Here is a 24,581-nt window from a genome sequence, read left to right on the forward strand (position 1 = left end):
TATAGGGACAGTTCCAATTTTTGGGTCTTTTTCTTATAAAGGCTCCTATTGCACCCCACCCCCGTCCGGATTTTTCACATTTGCTGTCTGGTCACCCAACTCAGGACAGAGGCGGGCTTGTGGTATCTCAGCTAAATCTGGATCCTTTTTAGTTATAGTTAATTTCTAGCCCTGTGGTGTGAATAATATACCCACCCAAAGGCAATCTGGTTTAGCAGCTTGGATCTGTGTGTTTGTTACCTCTGCACTGGAAGCATTTAGTGCTGTATCTAGCACATTGCTTTCAGACTCTCTCTTTTTTTTTTAAACTTAATCCATGCAAAACAAAGTAAAATTTTAACCAAGTGACCTGCTTAAGGCATTATATAACCTTCCAAGGGATATATAAACCCCCACCTGCTTTTCCAGAGGGTAAAATGCAAGGATCAACGTGGAATTAAGCTTGGCGAAACCATTCCCTTATGCGTCTACAGTTCATAGAAAAGGTGTGTGGAGTATTCCCGCAGCTGACAGGAAACTAGGAATGGTTGCATAGGAATTTTTGCAACAAAGGAGAAGCAACGTGGTATCATACTCAGTTATTTAGGGAGAATATAACTCAACAGCTCTTCTTTGGAAACTACACCCTCAAGAATCCATGGACACTATTTGCCAACAGCTGACCTTTTGTAAGAAGTGCTGCGCTTTATGGCTGTCTTTGAAGTTGTGAAGTGGAATACAAGCTGGATTCAAATTAACGTCTTTCTGTGTAGATATTTTCATCGCACAACGTTTAATTTTTACAAGTAATCGACCTTGTCAAGGCTGCTTCCCCACTCTGAACTTTAGGGTACAAATGTGGGGGCCTGCATGAAAACTCTGAAGCTTAACTACCAGCTTAGATCTAGTCCGCTGCCACCACTCCCAAAGCTAATTCCCTTCCCTGGGTAGCCTTGAGAGACTCTTCACCAATTCCCGGGTATATACAGACCCAAACCCCTTGGATCTTAAAACAAGGAGAAATTAGCCATTCCCCTTCCTCCCTTCCACCAACTGCTGGTGGATCAAGATCCAACCCCCTTGGATCTAAAAACAAGGAAAATCAATCAGGTTCTTAAAAAGAAGACTTTTAATTACAGAAAAGGTAAAAATCATCTCTGTAAAATCAGTATGGAAAATAACTTTACAGGGTAATCAAACTTAAAGAGCCCAGAGGACCCCCCTCTAGCCTTAGGTTCAAAGTACAGTAAACAGAGGTAAACACCCTAGTAAAAGGTACATTTACAAGTTCAGAAAACAAAGATAAACTAACACGCCTTGCCTGGCTGTTTACTTACAAGTCTGAAATATGAGAGACTTGTTCAGAAAGATTTGGAGAACCTGGATTGATGTCTGGTCCCTCTTAGTCCCAAGAGTGAACAACTTCCCAAACAAAGAGCACAAACAAAAGCCTTCGCCCCCCCCCCCCCCCCCGGGCACAAGATTTGAAAGTATCTTGTCCCCTTATTGGTCCTTTGGGTCAGGTGTCAGCCAGGTTACCTGAGCTTCTTAACCCTTTACAGGTAAAAGGATTTTGGAGTCTCTGGCCAGGAGGGATTTTATAGTACTATACACAGGAGAGCTCTTACCCTTCCCTATTCAGGTAACGTCGGTTATTCGAGCCCCATCGTTTTTGCTTAACCCAGACGATTAGTGCTGAATCTTCCAACCCGGCACCATGAGTTTTGCCGAGCTCTTAGACCACGTCGGGGGGATAGGTCGCTTCCAAATCATCTATGCGATCTTACTGGCTATCCCAGTTTTCATGCTGGCCAGCCATAACCTCCTGCAGAACTTCACTGCTGCCACCTCTGAGCACCACTGCCATGTCCATATCAACATCAACAACACTCCTTACACCAACCTCACCGGAAAGCTCGCTGCCAAGAACCTCCTCAGGGTCTCCATCTCCATGGACAGCAACCAGCAGCCAGAGAAGTGTCACCGCTTTGTCACCACGCAGTGCCAGCTCCTAGACTCCAACACCACAGTCACAAACCTAACCGAGCTGGAGACTGAACCCTGCGCTGATGGGTGGGTGTACGACAAGAGCATTTTCACCAGCACCATCATTACAGAGGTACGTGAGAGCAAGACCTGCTGCAGCGCGGGTAACTGGCTGGGAAAAGGATACTGAAACCATGGGGTGGATGAGTTGAAAATATTTTTGTTGGAGTTATGCCTTTTCATAGATTTTTGCAAGTAAGTTTCACTGTCCTCTTGGCAGAGTGGGTCACAGTATCTATCTATCAATCCTCCTCTTCCTAGATCTGATCTTAAAATTTGCACCAACCTGCAGCCCCTGCATGTCTATTGACATTGGCTTGGTTTCAGCCTAAGTCAGTGCAGAATTTCATCCAGGGCCACGTGCTGTTCTCGGTTACATTCTGGCCCCTCAGGCGACTTCAATCCATGCGGCTTCAAGTGGCTGCCATTGCACAGGTGTAAAGGAAAGCAGGACACGGCCTTTACGCTTCACAGAGGCTTGATTCCTTCAGTGTATGAGCAGGAGGAAGCTGTGGTTGCACTGGCTGGGGTGGGAATTCCCCCGTCCATTTTGCAGTCAGTTTCCTCTCAATTTAACTGGACATAATCCACTAATTCGCATTAAAGCAACAGTGAGTGATGCTAAGAGCTAGCCCTGCTCTCCCCTAGATCTCAAAGGGCTTTACAATAGTGACGAAACCTTACTATCCCATCTCACACCTGGGGGAAACTGAGGCACACCGCGGCAGCATGACTTGCCCAAGGTCACAGCAAGTCAGTGTCAGAGCTAGGAGTAGGGGTCCCAGTCTCTTGAACGCTCACTCCATTCAAAACCATCCGCCTCACATGGGATCATTATATTTGATCCTACATTAACATCGAAAGGAGCCATTCTGCCAGGCACTGCAGAGACCCAGCTGAGTTCGGAGACTCACTATGCTAGATGCTACACAGACCCAAGCTGAGAGTGGAGCCCTGTTGTGCCTGGAACTGCACAGAGCCCAGCTCAGCCTGGGGAACCCTTGTGCCGGATACTGCATGGACTCCAGCTCCAATCAGGGCCCCATTGCACTGGGCACTGCACAGATCCCAACTGAGACTGTGTTGGGTGCTCTGTGGACCCCAACTGAGATTGGGGCCCAGCTGTGCTGGGTGCTGCACAGGGACAAAGGTTGAGACCAGGATGATCATCCCTCATTTTACAGATGATGGACATTGAGCCTCAGAGAGATTCAGGCTGTGATGCCCTGCAGATCACATTTCCCATTAAACGTAGGTAGCTTTGGACTTGTAATTAACAAATTAAAATGAATTGTAAGGATTGCTATGGGAACCGGCTGTCTAAATGCCATTAATGGCTCTGAAAATCTCCGCCCCAGTCTGGGGCATTAACCACAAGCCAGTCTTCCTCCTGGAGCCCAGCTTCGTTTTCTCTCTCCCTTACAGTGGGACCTGGTTTGTGACTCCCGGCAGCTGAAGCAGATGGCTCAGTCCATCTACATGGCTGGGATCCTGGCGGGAGGCATCATCTTTGGAAGTCTGTCAGACAGGTGAGAGCAATGTCATTATGAAGCTGAGCAAGGCTGATTCCTGGGGGAATCAGGAATCTCGAGCAGGAGGAGAGAAGTTATGGTATCTCTGTATTTGGCACTGGTGCGACTGCTACTGGAATCCTGTGTTCAGTTCCGGTGTCCACAATTCCAGAAGGATATTGGTAAGTTGGAGAGGTGCCAGAGAAGACCCACGAGAATGATTAAAGGAATGGAGAACGCGCCTTACAGTGAGAGACTTCAGGATCTCGATCTATAAATCAAAGATTAAGGGGTGACTTGATCACAGTCTGTAAGTGGAGCCCCTTGAATTCTTTTAATAATTGTTTATTTTATTTTTGGGGGAATTTCTTGTTATTTTTGTTTTGTTAATATTATCTATGCAGGGGATCGGGTCTTGCCTTGGGGTTTGGAGGCCCTAGAGAGGGGCTGAGTCCTGCCACCAGGGGTTGGGAGGCTCTGGGGGAGGTGAGTGCACCCCTGAGCCTGCCCTGCACTCACCCTGCAGAAGCGGGTCCTGGGGTCCTGTGCGGTGCGGCTGGGCCTGGCTCTCGACTCAGGGTGTTGTGGCCTGGCACACGGGGTCGCAGTGCTGTTCAGGTTTGGCCGGGCGCCCCCCCCATTCAGAGTGGGGAACCAGCCTGAGCTCCACAGGACAGGAGCTTCCACTGCAGGGTGAGTTTTTAGCTTTATTTCATATTATTTCACATTTGCAAAAAACATGGGGCTCTCTATATAGGTACCTACATGGGGATCAGCAATCTGATAAGAAGCTTTTGCATCTAGCAGACAAAGGTCTAACAAGAGCCAGTGGCTGGAAATTGAAGCTAGACAAATTCAGATAGGAAATAAGGTGCAAATTTCTAACAGCAAAAGGAATTAACCATTGGAACAAGGGCTGTGGTGGATTCTCCAGCCCTGGAGATTTTGAAATCAAGATTGCATGTTTTTCTAACAGTCAAATACCAGCCAGGGGATAACCCTACTGCCAGGGCCCTAGATTGACTTAATCCAGCGCTGCAGGCAGGGCTCGCTCCAGCTTTTTTGCCGCCCCAAGCGGCGAATCAGAAAAAGAAAAAAAGGTAAAGACAATCGGCGTCCCTTCGGCGGCAGCTCAATCGCACCGCTTCATTCTTCAGCAGCAATTCGGCGGCGGGTTCTTCGCTCCCTCTCTTCCTCTTCGGCGGCACTTTGGCGGCAGCTCAAAGAGGAAGAGAGGGACTGAGGGACCCGTTGTCAAATTGCCACCAAAGACCTGGACGTGCCGCCCCTTTCCACTGGCCGCCCCAAGCACCTGCTTCCTTCGCTGGTGCCTGGAGCCAGCCCTGCCTCCAGGACTCATCATTAGCAGCTACAGCACGGCTGACATGAAGTATTTTCATCAATAACCTTTTGTCACGTGCTACAGAGCTGGTTTTAGAACTGGGGCCTCCTGCCTCTTTGCCCCTTCCCCAAGCCAGGAAGCCATGCCAGTCAATGGCACCAATACTTCCTTGCACCAGGTTTAACTCCTACAGTGAACAGACTTGCCTCAGTATCCTGGGTTTCCTTCACCTGTTCTTGGTTCTTTTTGGCTCAGGTTTGGCCGCAGGTCTCTCTTGATCTGGTGCTATTTGCAGATGGCTGTCACGGGCACCTGCACTGCCTTCTCGCCCAGCTTCACTGCCTACTGCATCTTCCGTTTCCTGACCGGAATGGCCTTCTCGGGCATTGTGATGAACGGTGTCTCTCTGTGTAAGCGTGTTCGGAGCCTGCCATCCCAAACACAAGATGAGCTGGTTACTGGGGATGGACAGAAGTGCCTTGTTCCTGCTGCTGATAAATTACTCTGTGGTGGGAGCACAGAGAGACCAGAAGCACACACCGCATGGGTGGGAAGTCCTAGGTCCCATTCCAACCTGGATTTACCAAAGCACTCAGCAGCTCCCTTTGGGACACTGATTGCTACAGATGACAAAGATCTGAGCACGTTATTTAGCAGATATTTTGCACCTCGAAATCTGGCTGTGTCCTCTTCTGAAAATGTGGTGCCTAAACGAGAACTGAATTCTCTGGAACAATCCCACCTCCGTGTGCTTCTGCAGTGCCAGAGCACAGGAGATGCCACAAACAGGGCAGCTTCCAATAGCATGCAGGTCCCTGTAGTGAGGCGGCCTGGTTCCCAGCCGCCCCAGAGGGGGACGAGCCCCTCCGGTGCCAAAGTGGGCGAAGCAGGTGGAGCTTGCGCCCACCCCCTAGAGGTCAGGGCGCAGGACAGGAAGTACAAAAGCCCAACCCCAGAGTTCACTAGAGGCCTGGCCACTGGAGAAGCCAGACGCCTGTGGCCTAGCTCCCGGTTGGGAGACTTCTGCAGTTTGCGGCCGACCCGAGGACTGGCCAGACGCCAACCAGACCCCGGAGAAGCTGGTAAACTTGCCTGTGGCAAGTTACCCAGTGGAGCTGCCAAGCCTACCACCCGCCGGGTACCCAGAGGAGCCCATGGTGCTTGACTCCTTGGAAGACTCTGTCCAGATGCAGGTACCTATAGAGGGGGAAGTAGGAAGTAGCCCAGGGGCAGCTGACCCTAGTCTGGTTGCAGCACACCCAGAGCCAATATCAGTGTGTTGCGGTCAGGATCCCAACTGACTCAGAAACAGGTCTTCTGCCATTGCTAGGGCCCCGGGTTGGGACGCAGTGGAGTGGGTGGCTTGCATCCCCCCTGCCACCCAATATGCAGGTGGCAGTCTCTCCCTCTCCCAGGTGCTTCGGAGGCAGGACCTGGGCCTCCAAAACTTATTTGTCTGCTCACATCCTGCCTGAGGGCCTGAGCTCCTGACTGTTTGCTGCCCTGCCCTGACCCAGGGCCTGTTCCTGTTATTGAACTGTTTGCTCACCCCTGCCTGAGGGCCTGAGGTGCCGACTGTTTGCCGCACAGCCAGGCTAATTCCTGGACCTAAGTAGTGAGGCGGCCTGGTTCCCAGCCGCCCCGGCCGAACCCCTACAGTCCCCAAGAATGGAATGGAAGCTATTAGAGTGGAGTGCCGTCATGAGATGACGATGATTCACAACAGAACAGACATTCCACAATACGTCTTCTACAGAACAGGCACAGGCCATGTGCATCAGGCAGGAGCTACAGAATGCCCTCCTCATTACTAGTAAGTTCCTTGCACTATACAATGTATACAGGACCTCTAGGAACTGAAGGACCCAGGGGCAGCTAGGTATCAGAGGCTAATGGAACTCAGCCTATTCAATTACATAACAGCTGTGTATTGTGGCTGATGTACTTCAGGGTGCATAAGTGTGCCATTGTGGGGTGTTAGAGCTGCTGTAACCCTGCAGGATACAGTACAGCCTGCTGCCGTTGGGCGGGGGGCGGGGGGACCTTCTGGAGTGTTTGCAACCCTGCAAAGGGCAGTACTGCTTGCTGCCACCAGGGGGCTGGAGTTGCTGCACGGTGCAGTACTGGCTGCTGCCATGGCAAGGGGGAATGGAGCGCCTCCAGCAGGGTGCAGTACCACCTACTACCACTAGGTGGGATACAACTAGCAGGGGAAGGAGGCATGGATCGGGGAATGCAGGTTCTGGGGAGCTATTTCATCTCAGCCTCAAAGAGCCAGGGGAAGGCTGTTTGTACATGTTCCTGCTGCCTCCGCTCATGCTTGTTCTCACCACTGGAGGTCATCAGCCCAAGAACAGAGAGATTATTTTCCCTTTGTGTGTGTCTCTCTCCAGCTGTGGAATGAACACCTACCTGCACATGGGCCGTTGTGGGCACCATCTATGGATACTGCTTCACAATCGGGCAGTTCATTCTGGCTGGGGTGGCTTACGCCATCCCCAATTGGCGCTGGCTGCAGCTTGTGGTGTCTTTGCCCTATTTCATCTGCTTCATCTACTCCTGGTAGGTTAGCTCACCCTTATCCTTTCTTATCCATTCCCCTTCCATCCTGCTTTTCTCACTGGATGCAGGAATGAGACAAACTTTAAGCAAGTAGAATAAACAAATCTCTTATCCTGGTTCTCAAAATCTTGCATCTCGATTACTGCAACATCCTCTTCTCTGGCCTTGGCAAATGCAATCTTGCTCCACTTAGGCTTTGGCTACACTTGCGAGTTACAGCACTGTAAAGCCACCCCCAGCGCTGTAATTTACTCCCCATCCACACTGGCAAGGCATTTGCAGCGCTGTATCTCCATGGTTGCAGTGCTGCATGTACTCCACATCCCCGAGAGGAATAGCATGTATTGCGCTGCTGCTGCAGTGCTGCGGCGCCAGTGTGGCCGCCCAATGCACTGTGACTGGCCTCCAGAAGTATTTGGCAGTATCCCACAATGCCTGTTCTAGCCACTCTGGTCATCAGTTCAAACTCTACTGCCCTGGCCTCAGGTAACCAACCATGTGACCCACCCCCTTTACATTCCCCGGGAATTTTAAAAATCCCCTTCCTGTTTGCTCAGCCCAGCGTGGCGTGGAGTGCTATTGGCGAATCTTTCCAGGTGACCATGCCTCCACGCGCCAAGCGAGCCCCAGCATGGAGCAATGACGAGTTGCTGGACCTCATCAGTGTTTGGGGGGTAGGAAGCAGTACAGTGCGAGCTGTGCTTCAGCCGTAGGAATTAAGAACTTTGGGAAGGTATCAAAGGACACGATGGAAATGGGCCATGACCAGGATGCGCTGCAGTGCAGGATTAAAGTGAAGGAGCTGCGGAGTGCCTACCTCAAAGCCCGCAATGCAAACGGCCGCTCGGGTGCTCCCCCCGCGACCTGCCGATTCTACAAAGAGCTGGATGCGATACTTGGAGTTAACCCCACCTCCACTCCGAGCACCACCATGGACACTTCAGAGCCGGTGTGTGGGGGGAGGAGGAGGAGGAGGAAAATGGGAGTGAGGGTGGTGGGCCGGATGGAGACACCCTGGAATCCCTGGAGCCATGCAGCCAGAAGCTCTTCTCAAACTAGGAGGAAGGTAGCCAGTCACAGCAGCCGGTACTTGGTGGAAGAAAACAGAGGAGCAGATTCCTGGTAAGCGCGTTTTTTTTCAGGAAGGAATTTTTTCGGTGCGGGCTCTTTGGGAGAGGAGGGTTAGACATGCATGCCTAGATGCGGACTAGTGCATCGATGTGGTTTATCACATCGCGGTAATCGGCCTCGGTAATCTCCTTGAATGTCTCATCCAGAATGTGTGCAATGCGCTTGCGCAGGTTTATCCGGAGAGCCACCATGGTCCGTGTCCCAGCCAGGCTAACATTTCCATGCCACTGTGCCGCGAGGGATGGGGGGATCCTTGCTGCACACAGGCAAGCTGCATATGGGCCAGGGCGGAAGCCGCATTGCAGTAGAAGACCCTCCCTTGCTTCCCAGGTCACCCTCAGCAGCGAGATATCGTCCAGGACGAACTCCTGTGGAATATGTTGGGACAGTGTTCAGTGTAGGTGCCCCCTGAAGTTGTTGGCTCTCCCCAAGGCACAGAAACCCAGAGGACAGTGCAGCCCTGAAACAATCAGTCCCCCTTACTCGCCATTTTGAGGCTCCCATGGGATATGTGTGCTCTGTTTCGGATGGGAAAATTATGCTATTGTGTAGACCCTGTGTGTTTTCTACTCCTTAAGTGAGGGGGAAATCATTACTCTGTCTGGTATAAACCATGCTGCCTCTGTTAAATGTTGCATTTTGCCTATACAGCTGCATCAACCTGGAGACCTCAGCTGTCCCTTTTATCGCCTGCTCAGAGACTCCAAAGACTCAGGACGAGACAGCGAAAAAGCAAAGAAGACATGCTGCAAGAAGTGATGCGGCAATCTCTTAGAGAATGAGAAAGCACAGACCTGGAGGTAGAGAGAAAGCAGGATCCGCCAGGAAAACGCAGCGCACCGGCGGCAAAGCACGGAGCACCGGCAGCAAAGCACGGAGCGGCTCATAAGCATCCTGGAGCGACAACCAGACGCAGAAAGAGGAGCAGTACCGCAAACGCCACCCCCCCTACAGCCCTTGTCCCAAAATTCTTTCCCTTGTGCCCCACTGTCACCTCCAACCCACTTTCCCCAACTTCCGTGTTCCTCACATCTCCAGATGCCTGCAACACCAGTATCTTCACCACCCAGCCCTAAAAACCATGACTCTTACCCTCTGCACTCAACTGCCATCACCATGCCGTATAGCTATCCTGAAGTGCAACACTCACTGCACAGCACACCAGACAGGACATACGCAAATCTGTGATTGCACCGTTCCCCACTCCACCCCCTTGTTTCTTTTCAATAAATGGATTTTTTGGCTTTGAAAACATTCTTTATTCTTGCATAAAGTAAGAGACTCCTTAGCCCAGGAAATAAACAAGCACTGCAAGTCTGCTTGTCTGCTTAGCAAACTCTGATTCCTAAAGATTGGAACTACTGCACTTCACACCTGTGCAAGACACCAGATATCACTGCTGGTTTTCAACCTCAAATTGCTATCTCAAGGCATCCCTAATCCTTGCAGCCCCGGGCTGGGCCCCTCTAATAGCCCTGCTCTCCAGCTGTGCAAATTCAGCCTCCGGGTGTTGAACCTCAGAGGTCCATGCTTGAGTGAAGCTTTCACCCTTCCCTTCACAAATATTATAGAGGGCACAGCACGCGGATATAACTGCGGGGATGCTGTTTTTGGCCAAGTCCAGCTGCCCATACAGAGATTGCCGGCGGGCCTTTAAACAGCCAAAGGCACACTCCACAGTCATTCGGCACCGGCTCAGCCTGTAGTTGAACCGTTCCTTGCTGCTGTCAAGGCTCCCTGTGTAGGGTTTCAGGAGCCACGGCATTAACGGGTAAGCAGGATCTCCAAGGATTATAATGGGCATTTCAACTTCCCCTACCATGATCTTCTGCTCTGGGAAAAAAGTCCCAGCCTGCATCTTCCTGAACAGCCAAGTGTTCTGAAAGATGTGTGCGTCATGCACCTTTCCGGGCCAGACTGTGTTAATGTCAATGAAACGCCCACGGTGATCCACAAGCTCCTGGAGAACCATAGAGAAATACCCCTTCCAATTAACGTACTCGGATCCTAGGTGGGGTGGTGCCAGAATAGGAATGTGTGTCCCATCTATTGCTGCCCCACAGTTAGGGAACCCCATTTGTGCAAAGCCATCCACTATGTCCTACACGTTACCCAGAGTCACGGTTCTTGTGAGTAGGATGCGATTAATGGCCCTGCAAACTTGCATCAACACGATTCCAACCGTCGACTTTCCCACTCCAAACTGGTTTGCGACTGACCGGTAGCTGTCTGGAATTGCCAGCTTCCAGATTGCAATATCCACCCACTTCTCCACTGGCAGTGCAGCTCTCAATCTCGTGTCCTTGCACCGCAGGGTAGGGGCGAACTCCTCACACAGTCCCATGAAAGTGGCTTTTCTCATCCGAAAGTTCTGCAGCCACTGCTCGTCATCCCAGACTTCCATGACGATGTGATCCCACCACTCGACAAAAGCAGCGTTCCACGGTGCTGAGCATGTCCGTGAATGCCACGAGCAATTTCGTGTCGTACACGTTACGCGGCTCAATAGCATCGTTGGACTCCTCACTCTCACTGTCACTTTGGATCTTAAGGAATAGTTCGACAGCCAAAAGTGACGTGCTGGCGAGATAAGTCAGCATACGCCTCAGCAGTTCGGACTTCATTTCCCGCAGACAGATCGCGCTGCACAGAAACCGTTGAAAGATGGCACCAAAGGTGGACGGAAACAAAGGGATTTCTTGGATGCGAAGCGATGCATCACGGGGCGTTGGGACAGGACCCAGAATGTCCTGCACCCACGCCCCCTTCCCACAACCCACGGCGCCAGAATGGGAAGAGGTGCTTTGTGGGATAGCTGCACATAATGCATCGCTCCCAATGGCGCAGCAAATGGTGCAAATGTGGCCAGGACAGTGCACAGGGCAGCGGTCAGTGTGGACAGACTGCAGCGCTTTCCCTATTCAGCTGTACGAAGTCAGATTTAACTCACAGCGCTGTACATCTGCAAGTGTAGCCAAGGCCTTACATCTATTCAAAACACTCCTGCAAAGATCATTTCCCTGTCTCATTGCTTTGTCCATGTCACCTCTCTCTTTGCAGCTCTCCACTGGCTCGCCGTTCTTCATCACATCATACATAAAGTACTCATCTTCACTTTCAAAGCCGTTCATGCCCTACTGCGCCATACCTATCCCATCTGTCATTCACTAGCACAATGCCAACTCCCAACTCCGATTGGCCCAGGATGTCTGCCTCCGTTGCCCGCTTGCTAAATTTTCAAACAAGCACCTTTGTGCATTCTATCATGCTGCCCCTCATACCTGGGAGGAGTTCCCCTGTAAACATCAGCAAAGGTACCTCGTTGTCCTTCAAACTCTCCTTTGCTGTGTGGCTTACAAAAAAACCTGACAATGGTTAGGCTGCTGGTGTGCAGAGACCATTGCCTATCATGCTAACCAATATTGTCTCACTGTTTCCTTGTGCTGTCCTGTCTGTATCCACCTTTTGTTGCTTGTCTTGTCCTTAGATTATAAACTGTTTGAGGCAGCGACTGTCTTTTTGTTCAGTGCCTGGGACAACGGGGTTCTGCCCCATGACTGGGTCTTCAGGGCATTATGGTAATGCAAATAATGAAGAAAGAACTATGAAAGCTGTGGAGTTTCATACCTGGAATTGTTTCAGCAAACCACGGAAATGGCAAGACTAAGAGGATAACGTATGAATAGAGAGAGTTGAAGATTTGATGTCTTAAATTTGTTTTCCATGAAAAATGGCTTTCCCTCCCCGTAAAATTCCTTCAAAAATTTGCAACGAAAGCAAACATTTTATTTTAGTTTTCAGAACTGGGGAGGTGGGTGTTTGCTGAAAAATAACCATTTCTTTCTAAATTTGTTATTTTTTTGACATAATAATAATTTGCATTTCAATGTTTCGGAGCCATTTTTTCCCACTTTCCCCCATTTTCCAGTAGAAAAATGAAAGCAAAAGGAAATAAAAGAGGAAATAAAAAAACCAAAACCCTCTCAAAATGGAAACAAAATGAAACTTTTGTTCTGTTGAAAAAAATTTAAAATATTGTGAAAAATTTCCAGTGAAACCAAAGAGGGCTCTACTCCACCCGTAATGTCACTGCTGGGTAATATGAGGAACTGACCTACCATGGGTATTTATCTGGCACCCATCACCATAGTATCTAGGCACATCACAGTGTTTAATATATTTATCCTCACAGCTAGAGCTGGCTGGCAACAAACATGAGAGTCTTTGAGACTTTGAAAAGTTTTCCCATCGTGAATCTGGCCAAAAGTCAAAACCAGGAAAATTTTTGTGAATTGATAATCTGAAAAAATATTCCGGTTGGGTCAGTTGAAATGTTTCCTTTTGATAATTTTGAAATTTTCCTTTTTGATCTGGAGCATGTTTATTTTTTACCCCCCCCCCTTTTTTTACTGTAAATGATCAAAAATTTTGAAACAAAATTGTTGAAACTTTTAATTTTGACAAAGGACAAATTCTGAAACTTTCTTTTTTTTTAAATCAAGAGATTCATTGAAACCGACCCTTCCTTGCAAACAGTTTCAGTTTGAACAAACCCGCATTTTTCAATGGAGAAATATTTCAGCAGAAAAGAGCCGACCAACTGTAACAACAACACCCTTCTGAGGGAGAGCAGTGCTATTAGCCTATTGTACAGATGAGGGGATTCAGACACAGAGACAAATTAAGTGACTTGCAACGGTCACACAAGAAGTCTACAGGGGAGCAGGGAGTTGAAGTCAAGTCTTGGCTATCACCCTATCACCATCCTTCCTTCATGATGCATGGCAAGGTGCAATAGCACCTGCTGCCACTGGGCAGTCTCCTGGCGGGAATGGAACTTCAGATTGCAGTAACACTTGGCTGTCACCAGGGGGCTGCAGGTAGCAGGGGGGAGGAGATAGACCAGAGAATGCAGGTTCCACGGAGGCTATTCCACAACATGCTCCCTGCTGCCTCTGTCACTGCTTGTGCACTGCACTGGCTTTGGGCACTGCCCCTAGTGTAGAAGAACAGCACCAGTGGGGCTGATCCCAGTTCTACAAGAGCAATGCGCGTGTTCTGTGCAGGTGTGTTTTCATATCTTCTGCTTCCCAGGTGGTTCACAGAGTCCGCCCACTGGCTGGTGATAGCCAGCAGACCCGACGAGGAAATGAAGCAGCTCCAGAGAGTGGCCAGGATAAACAGGAAGAAGGAAGAAGGAGACAAACTCAACATAGAGGTAAGACTGGATCTCAGAGAGGCTGAGAGCTCCCACCAACTCCAGTGGCTGATATAGGCATGCGAGACAAGCAGATATAAATCAGTGTGGTTGCACTCATGTCATGGGGACTCTGCACATGTACACCAGTGGCGCAACTGGCTTTAGTGTTCCCTGAGCAATGATATTCTCACTATGGTCTGACTTCTTTCTCATACAATTGGATTCCCATACGTACAAGGTATCTTCTATCAATCATAGAATCATAGAATATCAGGGTTGGAAGGGACCTCAAGAGGTCATCTAGTCCAACCCCCTGCTCAAAGCAGGACCAATTCCCAACTAAATCATCCCAGCCAGGGCTTTCTCTCTACCTACAGCCATACATACATAACCACCTATCCAGCCATCTATGTATCCATCTCTAGACATAAACACCTATCTTTTATTAACATATATTCATACACATATTCTCTCTATTCATCTCCATCTATCTTTCATGCCCACACACACTCTCTATCCATCCACCCCATACAAATGCTTCTATCCATCCATCCCCATGCACACTCTTCTATCTATCGATCCATCCCTCCCTCCCTTCCTACACGTACACATTATTTTGTCTGGAATGAGGCCTCCTCTGAAACTAGAATTTTGGCACCACTGGATGATCCAGACTCTCATTCTCTCCCATTCCCCAGCTCTGTTTCCAGGCCTTTCCCACCATGGAGGCCCCATTCTGTTACTCAGAATTCTCTTCTCTCCCCAGGTCTTGAGATCCAACATGCAGAAAGAACAGCTATACCTTCATTAACCTGGTGCAGACCCCTGTCGTACGCCGGATCTCCTTCTGCCTCTGCTTTGTATGGTTAGTCGGCTCTTGTGCTTGCACAAAGAGGAAACTGAGACTATGATATGAAGCAGTCTGCAGCAAGTAAACCAGGCACGACAATTTACTGAGAAATGGGGCAAATAATGGATTTTCTGACCCGCAGGCAATTCCAAAAAATCAGTACAAAAAATCATTTGGGTTGAACAGAAAATCATTTTTTTCTTAATTTTTGACTAAATATTTTAAGATTTTTTAAAATAAAATTAAAGAAATGTTTGAGACAAACATTCATTTTGAACCAAAACTGAAAACATTTATATATATATATATATATATTTTTTTTTTGTGGGGCTTTTTTTTTATCTGAAACAATTCAGAAAAAGGGATATGAATTCGCTAAGCATTTTCATGTTGTTGAGTCTGCATTTTGTGCTGAAAAAAGTTTAAGATGAAAAATTTTGCTCAGCTCTACTAAGCCCCATTGACGCTCCACTTCATCCCATGGCATGTCAGTGACAGTCAATTTCCATTGGCCGAACAGTCAATTTCACCTTGATTGAATATCCCACTAGATCACAATTCAGTATGTTGTAGCTAGACTTCGGTAAATCCCACCTGGGAGACACCATGTATAGAAAACCATCAGGAGGTGATTCTACCCAGAAGCAGGAATAGGACTCAGGAGTCCTGGCTCCTATAGTCACCTATTCCTAGTCCTAGGACACATTCCATGTGCAGAGCTGGGAAAAGAACCCAGGAATCCTTGGTGCCTAGTGTGTCCTGTTCCAGCTATTGGCCCCCATTCCTCTCTGAGAGTTAATAACAGAGCGAAGTCACCCTCTTGCTCTAACCACTAGGCCCCACTCTTCTTCCAAAGCTGGAAATAGAACCCAGGAGTCCTGGCTCTCAGCTGCTCCCCAGTCTAACTCACTAGACCCTAATCCCCTCCCAGAGCCATGGACAGAACACAGTGCAGTCTACCCACTACTCTACACTGCCACCCAAAGCAGTGAAGAGAACCCAGGGGTCCTGACTCCAACCACTAAACACATTTCCAGGGCCTATTGCTGAAAGGGAACATGCTTGTAACAAATAAACTCAATGATAAGGACTCTCTATGCATAAATACCTGTCTGCTTTGAAGGGTTAAAATCCATGTGCATGTTATGTAAACAACTTGGTATATGAATTATGCCAGCTCTTTTCCAGACCCAAAGTCCAGAGTTTGGTCTGGAGACCAGAGGCCTAGCTAATAGTGATCAGCTACAAGAAAGCTGGGGCAAACAAAATAATATTGCCTTTGCTAAGATCTGCTTGGTCAGTAGAAATGCCAGATGTTGAAGCAATAACTGAATAATTATGTTTCATCCAATGTTTCAAATTGAACAAAGGATCCCTGTTCCTATTGTGTTTCTCCTGAAGGGAAAACAGTCTTCCCACAGATCCAACCTTGAGTTTATGAAATATTGGCACATGTCACTATAATGATATGGCATCCTTCCACCTCCCTTCCAAGGGACCAATGCCCTGCCTTAAGACATAAAGGAGACAATCTCTATTTTCATATGCTTTCACTGTTTCTTTGCTTTATCCCCTAGACATGTACCTGTCGGACAATCAAAGGAGTTACTCCGTTCCTATGGACCCCAATCAGAATTCGACATATATATTTTATACTAATAACATTTTATCAAATGTTAACTTGCTAACTTGAGACCATGGGCGGAGACATTGTGTAACCTTTTAACCTTTTAACCATTGGCTATTGTGCTATCTTGTCTTGCTGCAAAACCTATCCCGGGGTGTAGAACTGCCTACCCCGTCACCTTCCCCCGCCCATGGAAAATCTATATATTTCATTGTAATCAATTGATTGACAGTGTCTCTGAGCCTAATAAGCCAGGTGACACTCCGCCAGCGCTGTGTGTAATAAACCCCTATGCTTTGACCTCTACACGGTGTGGATTTATGTCCTTCAGTTTGGGGGCTCATCCGGGATGCAAGTTTGTGAACTGGCTGAGGATCTGAGACTGAAATCCAAAAGAGGTGAGTATGTTTACTTTACCACCTCATTAGGCCAGGGATAGAAGTCTCTCATCCTCTTTCAGACACATCTTGTTTCCTTTTTAATTTGTGTGAAGGACCTTAGACACATGTGGTCAAAGAATTGGGGTTAAATAAGGGTACCACTTGGGAGGGAAGACTTGTGCAAGAGGGTCATGTACTGTTTAAACAACTAAGGGGTGTGTTACGGAGGACTTGAATAACCCACCAGCAAGCGATTGACTGTGAGGTAAGCCCAGGATTGGCTGGGTACGCAAGCGGTAGGCAGTGCAAACTGGTCGTCCATTTCCTCATTGCACGTAACATTGCAAGTCCTAGGGGAGTGCCCCCCCCCCCAGGCATGTGACGTACATACTTTCGAATAGCACAAAGTCTCCAACCAATAAGTCTGGCATGTGTGTGTAATTGAAGACACGCTTGGTATTAAGGGTGGGGAGACATCCTCATGAAATTCAAGGCTGTGGGGAGTTGGAACCATAGCATAAAAAGGGGGAAAAGTAACTCCTCATAAAGGCTGACAAGCATTTAGGGGGGGGAAGACGCAAGTTCCCTTCAAGGTCAGCAGCCGGGGTGACGAAAAACCCATGGCATCAAAAGGAGAGGCAATAATTAGTCCTCGAGAGTACTTGGAATATAAACATGTTAAAACTCGGCAGGCAGCAGCTAAAAAAGCAAACTACTCTGCAGCCGGACCAGAGGCAGATCTAGTTACTTGGTGGAATCATCAGAGAAGTAACAAAACAGACAAAGCAGTAATAGTTTTATAGGATATTCTTAACATAAAGGAGAAAGAAATTGCAACGTTAAGATCTCAAAACCAGGCTCTGAGAGATAAGAGCCTATGTTCTAAAATATGTAACTGTCTGGAAATTGGAAAAGATCCCAGAGAAAAAGAATCATCATGTCTGGAATACACCTCCAGATTGGGAGGGGGAGAGCAAACTCCTGGCATATGCCAGCCCACCGCTCCGCCGATTAACTATCTGTGGGAAAACTCAACAGCACAAAGCAAAGGGGAGGAATCAGAACCCCCTCCATACAGTTCTTCGCATGACAGGCCAAATTTAAGCACCCACAGAGATAATAAAGGAGCACCACAAGGATTAATTACCCCAGGGGAGCAAGTACAACCTATGGCTCCAATCAAAACACAGCTAAGGAGGTTCAGAAATGTTAACACGGAGGGTGAACCAGTAAGGGGACTTAGAACAGAAACAACTGAAATTTACCATCCCTTCACCCCCCAGGAAAAACAGGCACTACTGTATGATTTACCCGAACTCAAGCGTGATAACAATACTGAGTTCTGGGACAAGCTGGATGGCCTGACAGAAATACATGGTCTCCATAGGAAGGACGTTCACATCCTGGTCAAGTGCAAGTGCCCCAGGGATGTGTGGGAGAATCTAGATAATAAATGAAAGACAGGGCGCTGGGCTGAAGATCGTAACCCCAACCCAGCGGGAGGGAATCAGGCTGAAGAACCAGCAGGAATCCCAAACCCTGACGCAGGCACTGTAACAGAATTTAGGAATGCACTAGCTGTTGTTCTAGGAGCCCAGACCACTAACTGGGGGCTCTGCAGTCTGTGGTTCAGCAGAAGGGGGAGTCTGCCATGTCCTATGCTGAAAAGAAATGGAATGCATTCCGAGCTTATTCAGGTCTGGAGAATATAACATCCCAAGACCATGATGTATTCCTTCAAATCCTAAAGGAAGGGCTGTCTGCAGATCACCAAGCAGTCCTGGCATTAGGCATCTCAGTGGGGGAGACATACTCAGCAGTAATGAAATGGGCCACAGAAGTAGAAAAACAGAAAAAAGAGGAAGGTAGCAGCAACCACACCCTCCGAGGAAATTGTAGCAGTTCATGCAGTCAGAACCACTATCTGCTTCACATGCAATAAGCCTGGACATCTGGCACGTGACTGTAAAAATAAAAATAAAATCAAAACATGCAGTAGTTGTAAAAGGAGCTCAGGGGAGTAATCAACCCCAGAGCTAGCTGCATTGAATGGGCCAAAGGGTCCAAACAGGAAAGATCATCTCAAAATATAGCCATAATTGCCAGTAATAAAGTAATAATACCAGAGTGGGGGGAAGTCCAGTAAAAGCCCTGTGTTCCCTTCACCCTGAAGTGTGGGCAACAGATAAACAAGATTGTGGGCTAGTAAACATGAAGCCTATATCTGTAGAAAGACCAATTCACAAAGCCCACAGGCAGTACCCAATTAAACCGGAAGCCTTAGATGCAGTTAAAGATATAGTCACTAATTTGGAATCCAGAGGGGTGATTAGAAAGACCACCTCCACAACTAATTCCCCAATTTGGCCCATCAGAAAGCCAGACGGGACCTGGAGGTTAACTATAGACTACACCCACCTTAACCGGGTGACTCCAAAGGCACATCCTATTGTGGCAAGCCCTGCCACTATTCTTAATTTGCTAACACCGGAACATTCAGTATTTTCAGTCCTGGATGTAGCTAATGGATTTTGGAGTATTCCCCTTGCAAAGAAGAGTCAGAAGAAATTTGCATTTACAGTAGGAGACCAGCAGTACACTTGGACCCGAGTACCTCAGGGGTTCCATAATTCTCCCTCCATATTCCACAGGACAATGGCAGAAGTAGTAGCACAAGTGCCTTTGGAAGGGGATACTGTGATACTGCAGTATATAAACGATTTGCTAATTGCCAGTTCAAATGAAAAGGACCATTTAAAAACCCTAAACAGACTGCTCAAGTATCTTCGCGAGGCAGGATTTAAATTAAGCCCGAAGAAAGCCCAATTACAACAGTAGCAAGTTTTATACCTAGGGCATAACATATCACAGGGAGAAAAGGCACTCACAATAGACAGAAAGCAAGCAATTCGAGGGTTAAAGAAACCATGGACAGTTAAGGAAGTCCGAAAGGTCCTGGGATTCCTTAATTTCTGTAGAACCTATATACCGGAGTACTCAGAGATGGTGGAACCAATTCAAAACCTCACTAGAGGGGGAAAGCCTGCAAATGAGTTAGTAATATGGGGTATAGAGCAAGAGACGGCATTTATAAAAATAAAACAGGCTTTAGCCTCCGCCCCCAGCCTGGGCTTACCGGATATGGGAAAGCCATTCCACCTTTATTGTAGCCATAGCGGGACCCAGTATTCTGCTGTACTAACCCAGCTTCACGGAGACAGACAGCGTCCAGTAGCATCCCTATCTACCATAAGACCCCCTGTATCCCAGGGATTACCGGAGTGCGTAGCAGCTCTAGATTGTGCTATGTGGGCTGTGAAAACTTGTGAATCATACACTCTCATAGGGAAATTAGTGCTTCATACACCCCATACACTTATCGATCTCCTCAACACCGGGTGATTAGGATCTGTAACAGATGCCCGCAGGAGTCAGTGGGAATCAACATTGTGCTTGCAAAACCCTAACTACTCCATACTAAGAGACAAGGGAATGAATGTAGCCGAATGTCTGAACATAGAGGGAGAGGTACACGAATGTCTTATAGATGGAGAAGAGGAAATGTTGGGAAGAATTAAAGAAGAGCCATTACAGAATCCAGATATAGTTTTGTATGTAGAAGAATCAAGAAAGTATGAAAATGGAGTGCCACACACCGGATGGGCAGTGGTACTCAGTGATGGGACAGTGATAGCGTCAGGTCAGATGGAAGGATCAAAGTCAGCACAAGAAGTGGAGCTAACAGCCCTCACAGAAGCTTTGAGAGTGGGGGAAGGCAAGAAGCTCACTGTATATACAGACAGCAGATATGCATTTGGAGTAGTGCATGACTACATGGACGTGTGGTCACACAGAGGTTTTATAACAACAATTGGCAAGCCGATTAATAATATGGAAGCAGTTCAAAGACTAACAAAAGCTGCCAAACTGCCAACAGAACTAGCAGTAGTAAAGATAAAAGCCCACAATAAAATCTCAAGTGAGGAACAAAAAGGAAATTATTGGGCAAATAAATGTGCCAAAGAAATTGCACAAGCAAGTCCTATTAAGATTTGTGCAGCTAGAGTGCTAGAAGAGGAAGTGAATTTAAGAAAGCTATATGCAACCATAAGCCCAGAAAAAAAATGTAAATTGGAAAAGCAAGGCTGTATATATAAAAAATCACCTCTGGTATGGGCCAGGGGGGAAGGAGCTGGTAGCCCCGGAGTGCATACGGGCTCTACTGCTCCATGCCATCCACTCTCCGGCTCATCTGGGGTGGAGACAAATGAGGGCCGCCTTGGAATACTGGTGGTGGCCAGCCATGAAAAAAGACGCTTTACAATTTCTCAAAAGATGTGTAACATGTGCACAAGTGAATGTGGGTAGAAGGAAAAAGGTGCCTCTAAATCACCAACCACGACCAGAGGGACCATCGCAAAATTTGCAAATTGATTTTACTGGACCCTTGCCACAAAGCAGAGGGTACACTTACATTTTGGTAATTATTGACACTTTTACCCGATGGATAGAGGCATTCCCAACCAAGAATTGTACTGCTACAACAGTAGCTCGAATCCTAACAGAAGAAATAATACCCAGATGGGGTTTACCACTGTCAACAGACTCTGACCAAGGAACTCACTTTACAGGGTGAGTAATGAAGGAGGCATGCAAGGCACTGGGAATAAAGCAAAGATTCCATATACCATACCACCCTGAAAGCTCGGGAATGGTGGAAAGAATGAACAGAACAATGAAAACAGCCTTAACAAAAGCAGTACTGGATACAGGAGAAGGGTGGGCTTTGTATGCTTCCTGCGGTATTGTATTGAATTAGGGGCAGCCCAAATAGGCTGACTCAACTGACACCCTTTGAGCTAATGACAGGAAGAGCAATGAGAATTCCTAGCACTGTGATCCTCCCTGCGGGGGGGTCGGGCCTTTTTGCAGACAGGCTGCAAAACTACATCAAGGCATTGGACAGAGAGTTGAAGGATTTATACAACCAAGTGAAGGAAAATCAAACCCAGCTGGATGATAATAGCAGTCTGGACAAACCTGCATTTAAAGTTGGGGATTTGGTAATGTGTCGCATTTACCCAGAGGTTAAAGGAATTTTAAAGCCAAGATGGCAAGGCCCTATGGGGGTCCCTCTGACTACTAATACATGTGCAAAGATTGGGGGAAAATTGGGAACATTTTGGCGTCACCAAAATCAGTTAAAATTGTTTAAATCAGTATCTGTCAATACTAACGACATTTCCACAGGTGTCTCCACAGGTGAACAACAAGAGGTAGAATAGGAAGGACTGAAGGGTGACCAGGACAACCAGAGCGACCATGGGGAGGTTTCTGCTGTGGCTCCTGCTGTCCCTGTGGTGCATGAGGAAGGGCGCAAGTCGTGTGCCATGTGTGAAGGGGACTACAAAGTCTTGGGCTATCCCTCATTTGAACACAATTACATGGCATATTGCCACGATGGCTTGGGAGGAAACACACAGACCTCGATACTGGAATTTGTGTGGGACCTTGTGGGAAAGAAACCAAACACTCATGAACGATTATGTGCCAATTATACTGACATGGTACCAGTAGAAGTTGGGCCTGCTGAATCAGGATGGGGCTTACCGCTTAAAGCATGAATGAAGGTAACCCCAAAGGCATGGCATACATTTGTTAAACGATGGCTCAAATTAGAATGTCCACGACTGGTAACAATTAACTGGGTTATCAGAGACAGAGTGGAACCACCCGATTGTGTGTCATGCCCTGAACAAATCCCTGTTCCAAAACCAGAATTAATAATAATAGGACCAGTCCTACAGGTCCTCACCTCGGTGGTATTCCACACTTACAGGGTCAAGGTGCGTATTCCTTTAAAGGAAGTAAACAGACAATGTGCAAAGGTCAGGCCTCGAATGAGTAGAAACATTACTAGCCTAACAAACCAAATTGGTCAGCGCTTAACTAGACAGAAGAGAGGATTACTAGATACCCTTGCAGGATGGTGACCTCCCTGCCAGTATGGCGGAGGGGTCATGTTATTAAAATAGAAGGTGTTGCATACACTGAGGTCGCTGGGAGAGCATTGTATCCTAGTGAAGGTTACACCCACTCTGATAAGGAAATTCTGTGTACATGCCCATATAATGTTCTAACGAATCTGTCTAGGTTCGAAGTGGCCATTACTGAGAAACTGGCGCACACGGAGCTGGTCCAGATGAACGGTACCTACTGGTGTGTGACTGCCCAGAACCACTCCATCAAGCTAAATGGAAAGCCCTGCCCCTCGAGACATCCATCTGTGTGCATGACGGTCCCCCGAAGGTCAACCCTGACTGTTGACGGGACGCGGCTCCACCGTACTCTGCCAATGATGGGTAACCTAACATGGGATCCGGAATGGCACTACGGCAGTAAGTATCTAGAGGAGGGTCTACAGGCCCTGCAGGCGAAGATCGAGGAGATGGTGGCCAAAGCCCAGAGGCATATTGGAGAAGGCCGTCTGAGGTACACTCAGATAGGGGAAACCGAGGACCAGGCCGATGTGAAGTACTCGAAGGCAAGGAACCAGGCAGTGGAGGTGAAAGCAATGATTATGGGCGATGCCATCTCAGGTGACAAGGTCCCCTGGGGATGGATCTGGGTGCTATTTTGTCAAGTTATGTCGGGAGTATCTATCCTAACATTCCTGATAGTACTGGTGCTTTATCGGCGACTCCGCAGTAGGCTGGGTACATTAAAATTAGTATATTTGACCCGGCGGGTTAGAGAACCCTAGGGTCAAGAGGAGGGACTGAAGGGTTAAAATCCATGTGCATGTTATATAAACAACCTGGTATATGAATTATGCCAGCTCTTTTCCAGACCCAAAGTCCAGAGGCTTAGCTAATAGTGATCAGCTACGAGAAAGCTGGGGCAAACAAAATAACATTGCCTTTGCTAAGATCTGCTTGGTCAGTAGAAATGCCAGATGTTGAAGCAATAACTGAATAATTATGTTTCATCCAATGTTTCAAATTGAACAAAGGATCCCTGTTCCTATTGTGTTTCTCCTGAAGGGAAAACAGTCTTCCCACAGATCCAACCTTGAGTTTATGAAATATTGGCACATGTCACTATAATGATATGGCATCCTTCCACCTCCCTTCCAAGGGACCAGTGCCCTGCCTTAAGACATAAAGGAGACAATCTCTATTTTCATATGCTTTCACTGTTTCTTTGCTTTATCCCCTAGACATGTACCTGTCGGACAATCAAAGGAGTTACTCCGTTCCTATGGACCCCAAATCAGAATTCAACATATATATTTTATACTAATAACATTTTATCAAATGTTAACTTGCTAACTTGAGACCATGGGCGGAGACATTGTGTAACCTTTTAACCATTGGCTATTGTGCTATCTTGTCTTGCTGCAAAACCTATCCCGGGGTGTGGAACTGCCTACCCCGTCACCTTCCCCTGCCCATGGAAAATCTATATATTTCATTGTAATCAATTGATTGACAGTGTCTCTGAGCCTAATAAGCCAGGTGACACTCCGCCAGCGCTGTGTGTAATAAACCCCTATGCTTTGACCTCTACACGGTGTGGATTTATGTCCTTCAGCTTCATCCCAGGTTCTCCACCAGCTTTGCCTATTATGGGTTGGCCATGGACCTGCAGAATTTCGGTGTCAATATCTTCTTGATCCAGCTGGTCTTTGGAACTGTTGATTTCCCAGCGAAGTTCATCTCAGTCCTCACAATCGGCTTCATCGGGCGCCAATTCACACAGGCCTTGACCCTCATCCTGGCTGGACTCTCTATCCTAGCCAACATTTTTGTTCCACAAGGTGGTTACTTGGTGTCCTGGATTTTCAGAGTTCGATCCGGAAGTGTTCAAGCCTTTATCCTACCAAAGGTCCAAAGCTTGGCTGATATGGTCAGCTGCAGGGGAGGAAGAAGAGCCAGGAGAGCTGATCCATAA

General features: G+C 47.6%; 1 pseudogene; it reads left to right on the plus strand.

Annotated features, from left to right (window-relative positions):
* The first annotated feature begins 413 nt into the window (after window positions 1–413).
* On the plus strand, window positions 414–24,581 carry LOC103307276 (solute carrier family 22 member 6-B-like; annotated as a pseudogene).

The sequence above is a fragment of the Chrysemys picta genome, chromosome 7 (genome assembly GCF_011386835.1).
Source record: "Chrysemys picta bellii isolate R12L10 chromosome 7, ASM1138683v2, whole genome shotgun sequence".
In the NCBI taxonomy this organism is placed as follows: domain Eukaryota; kingdom Metazoa; phylum Chordata; order Testudines; family Emydidae; genus Chrysemys; species Chrysemys picta.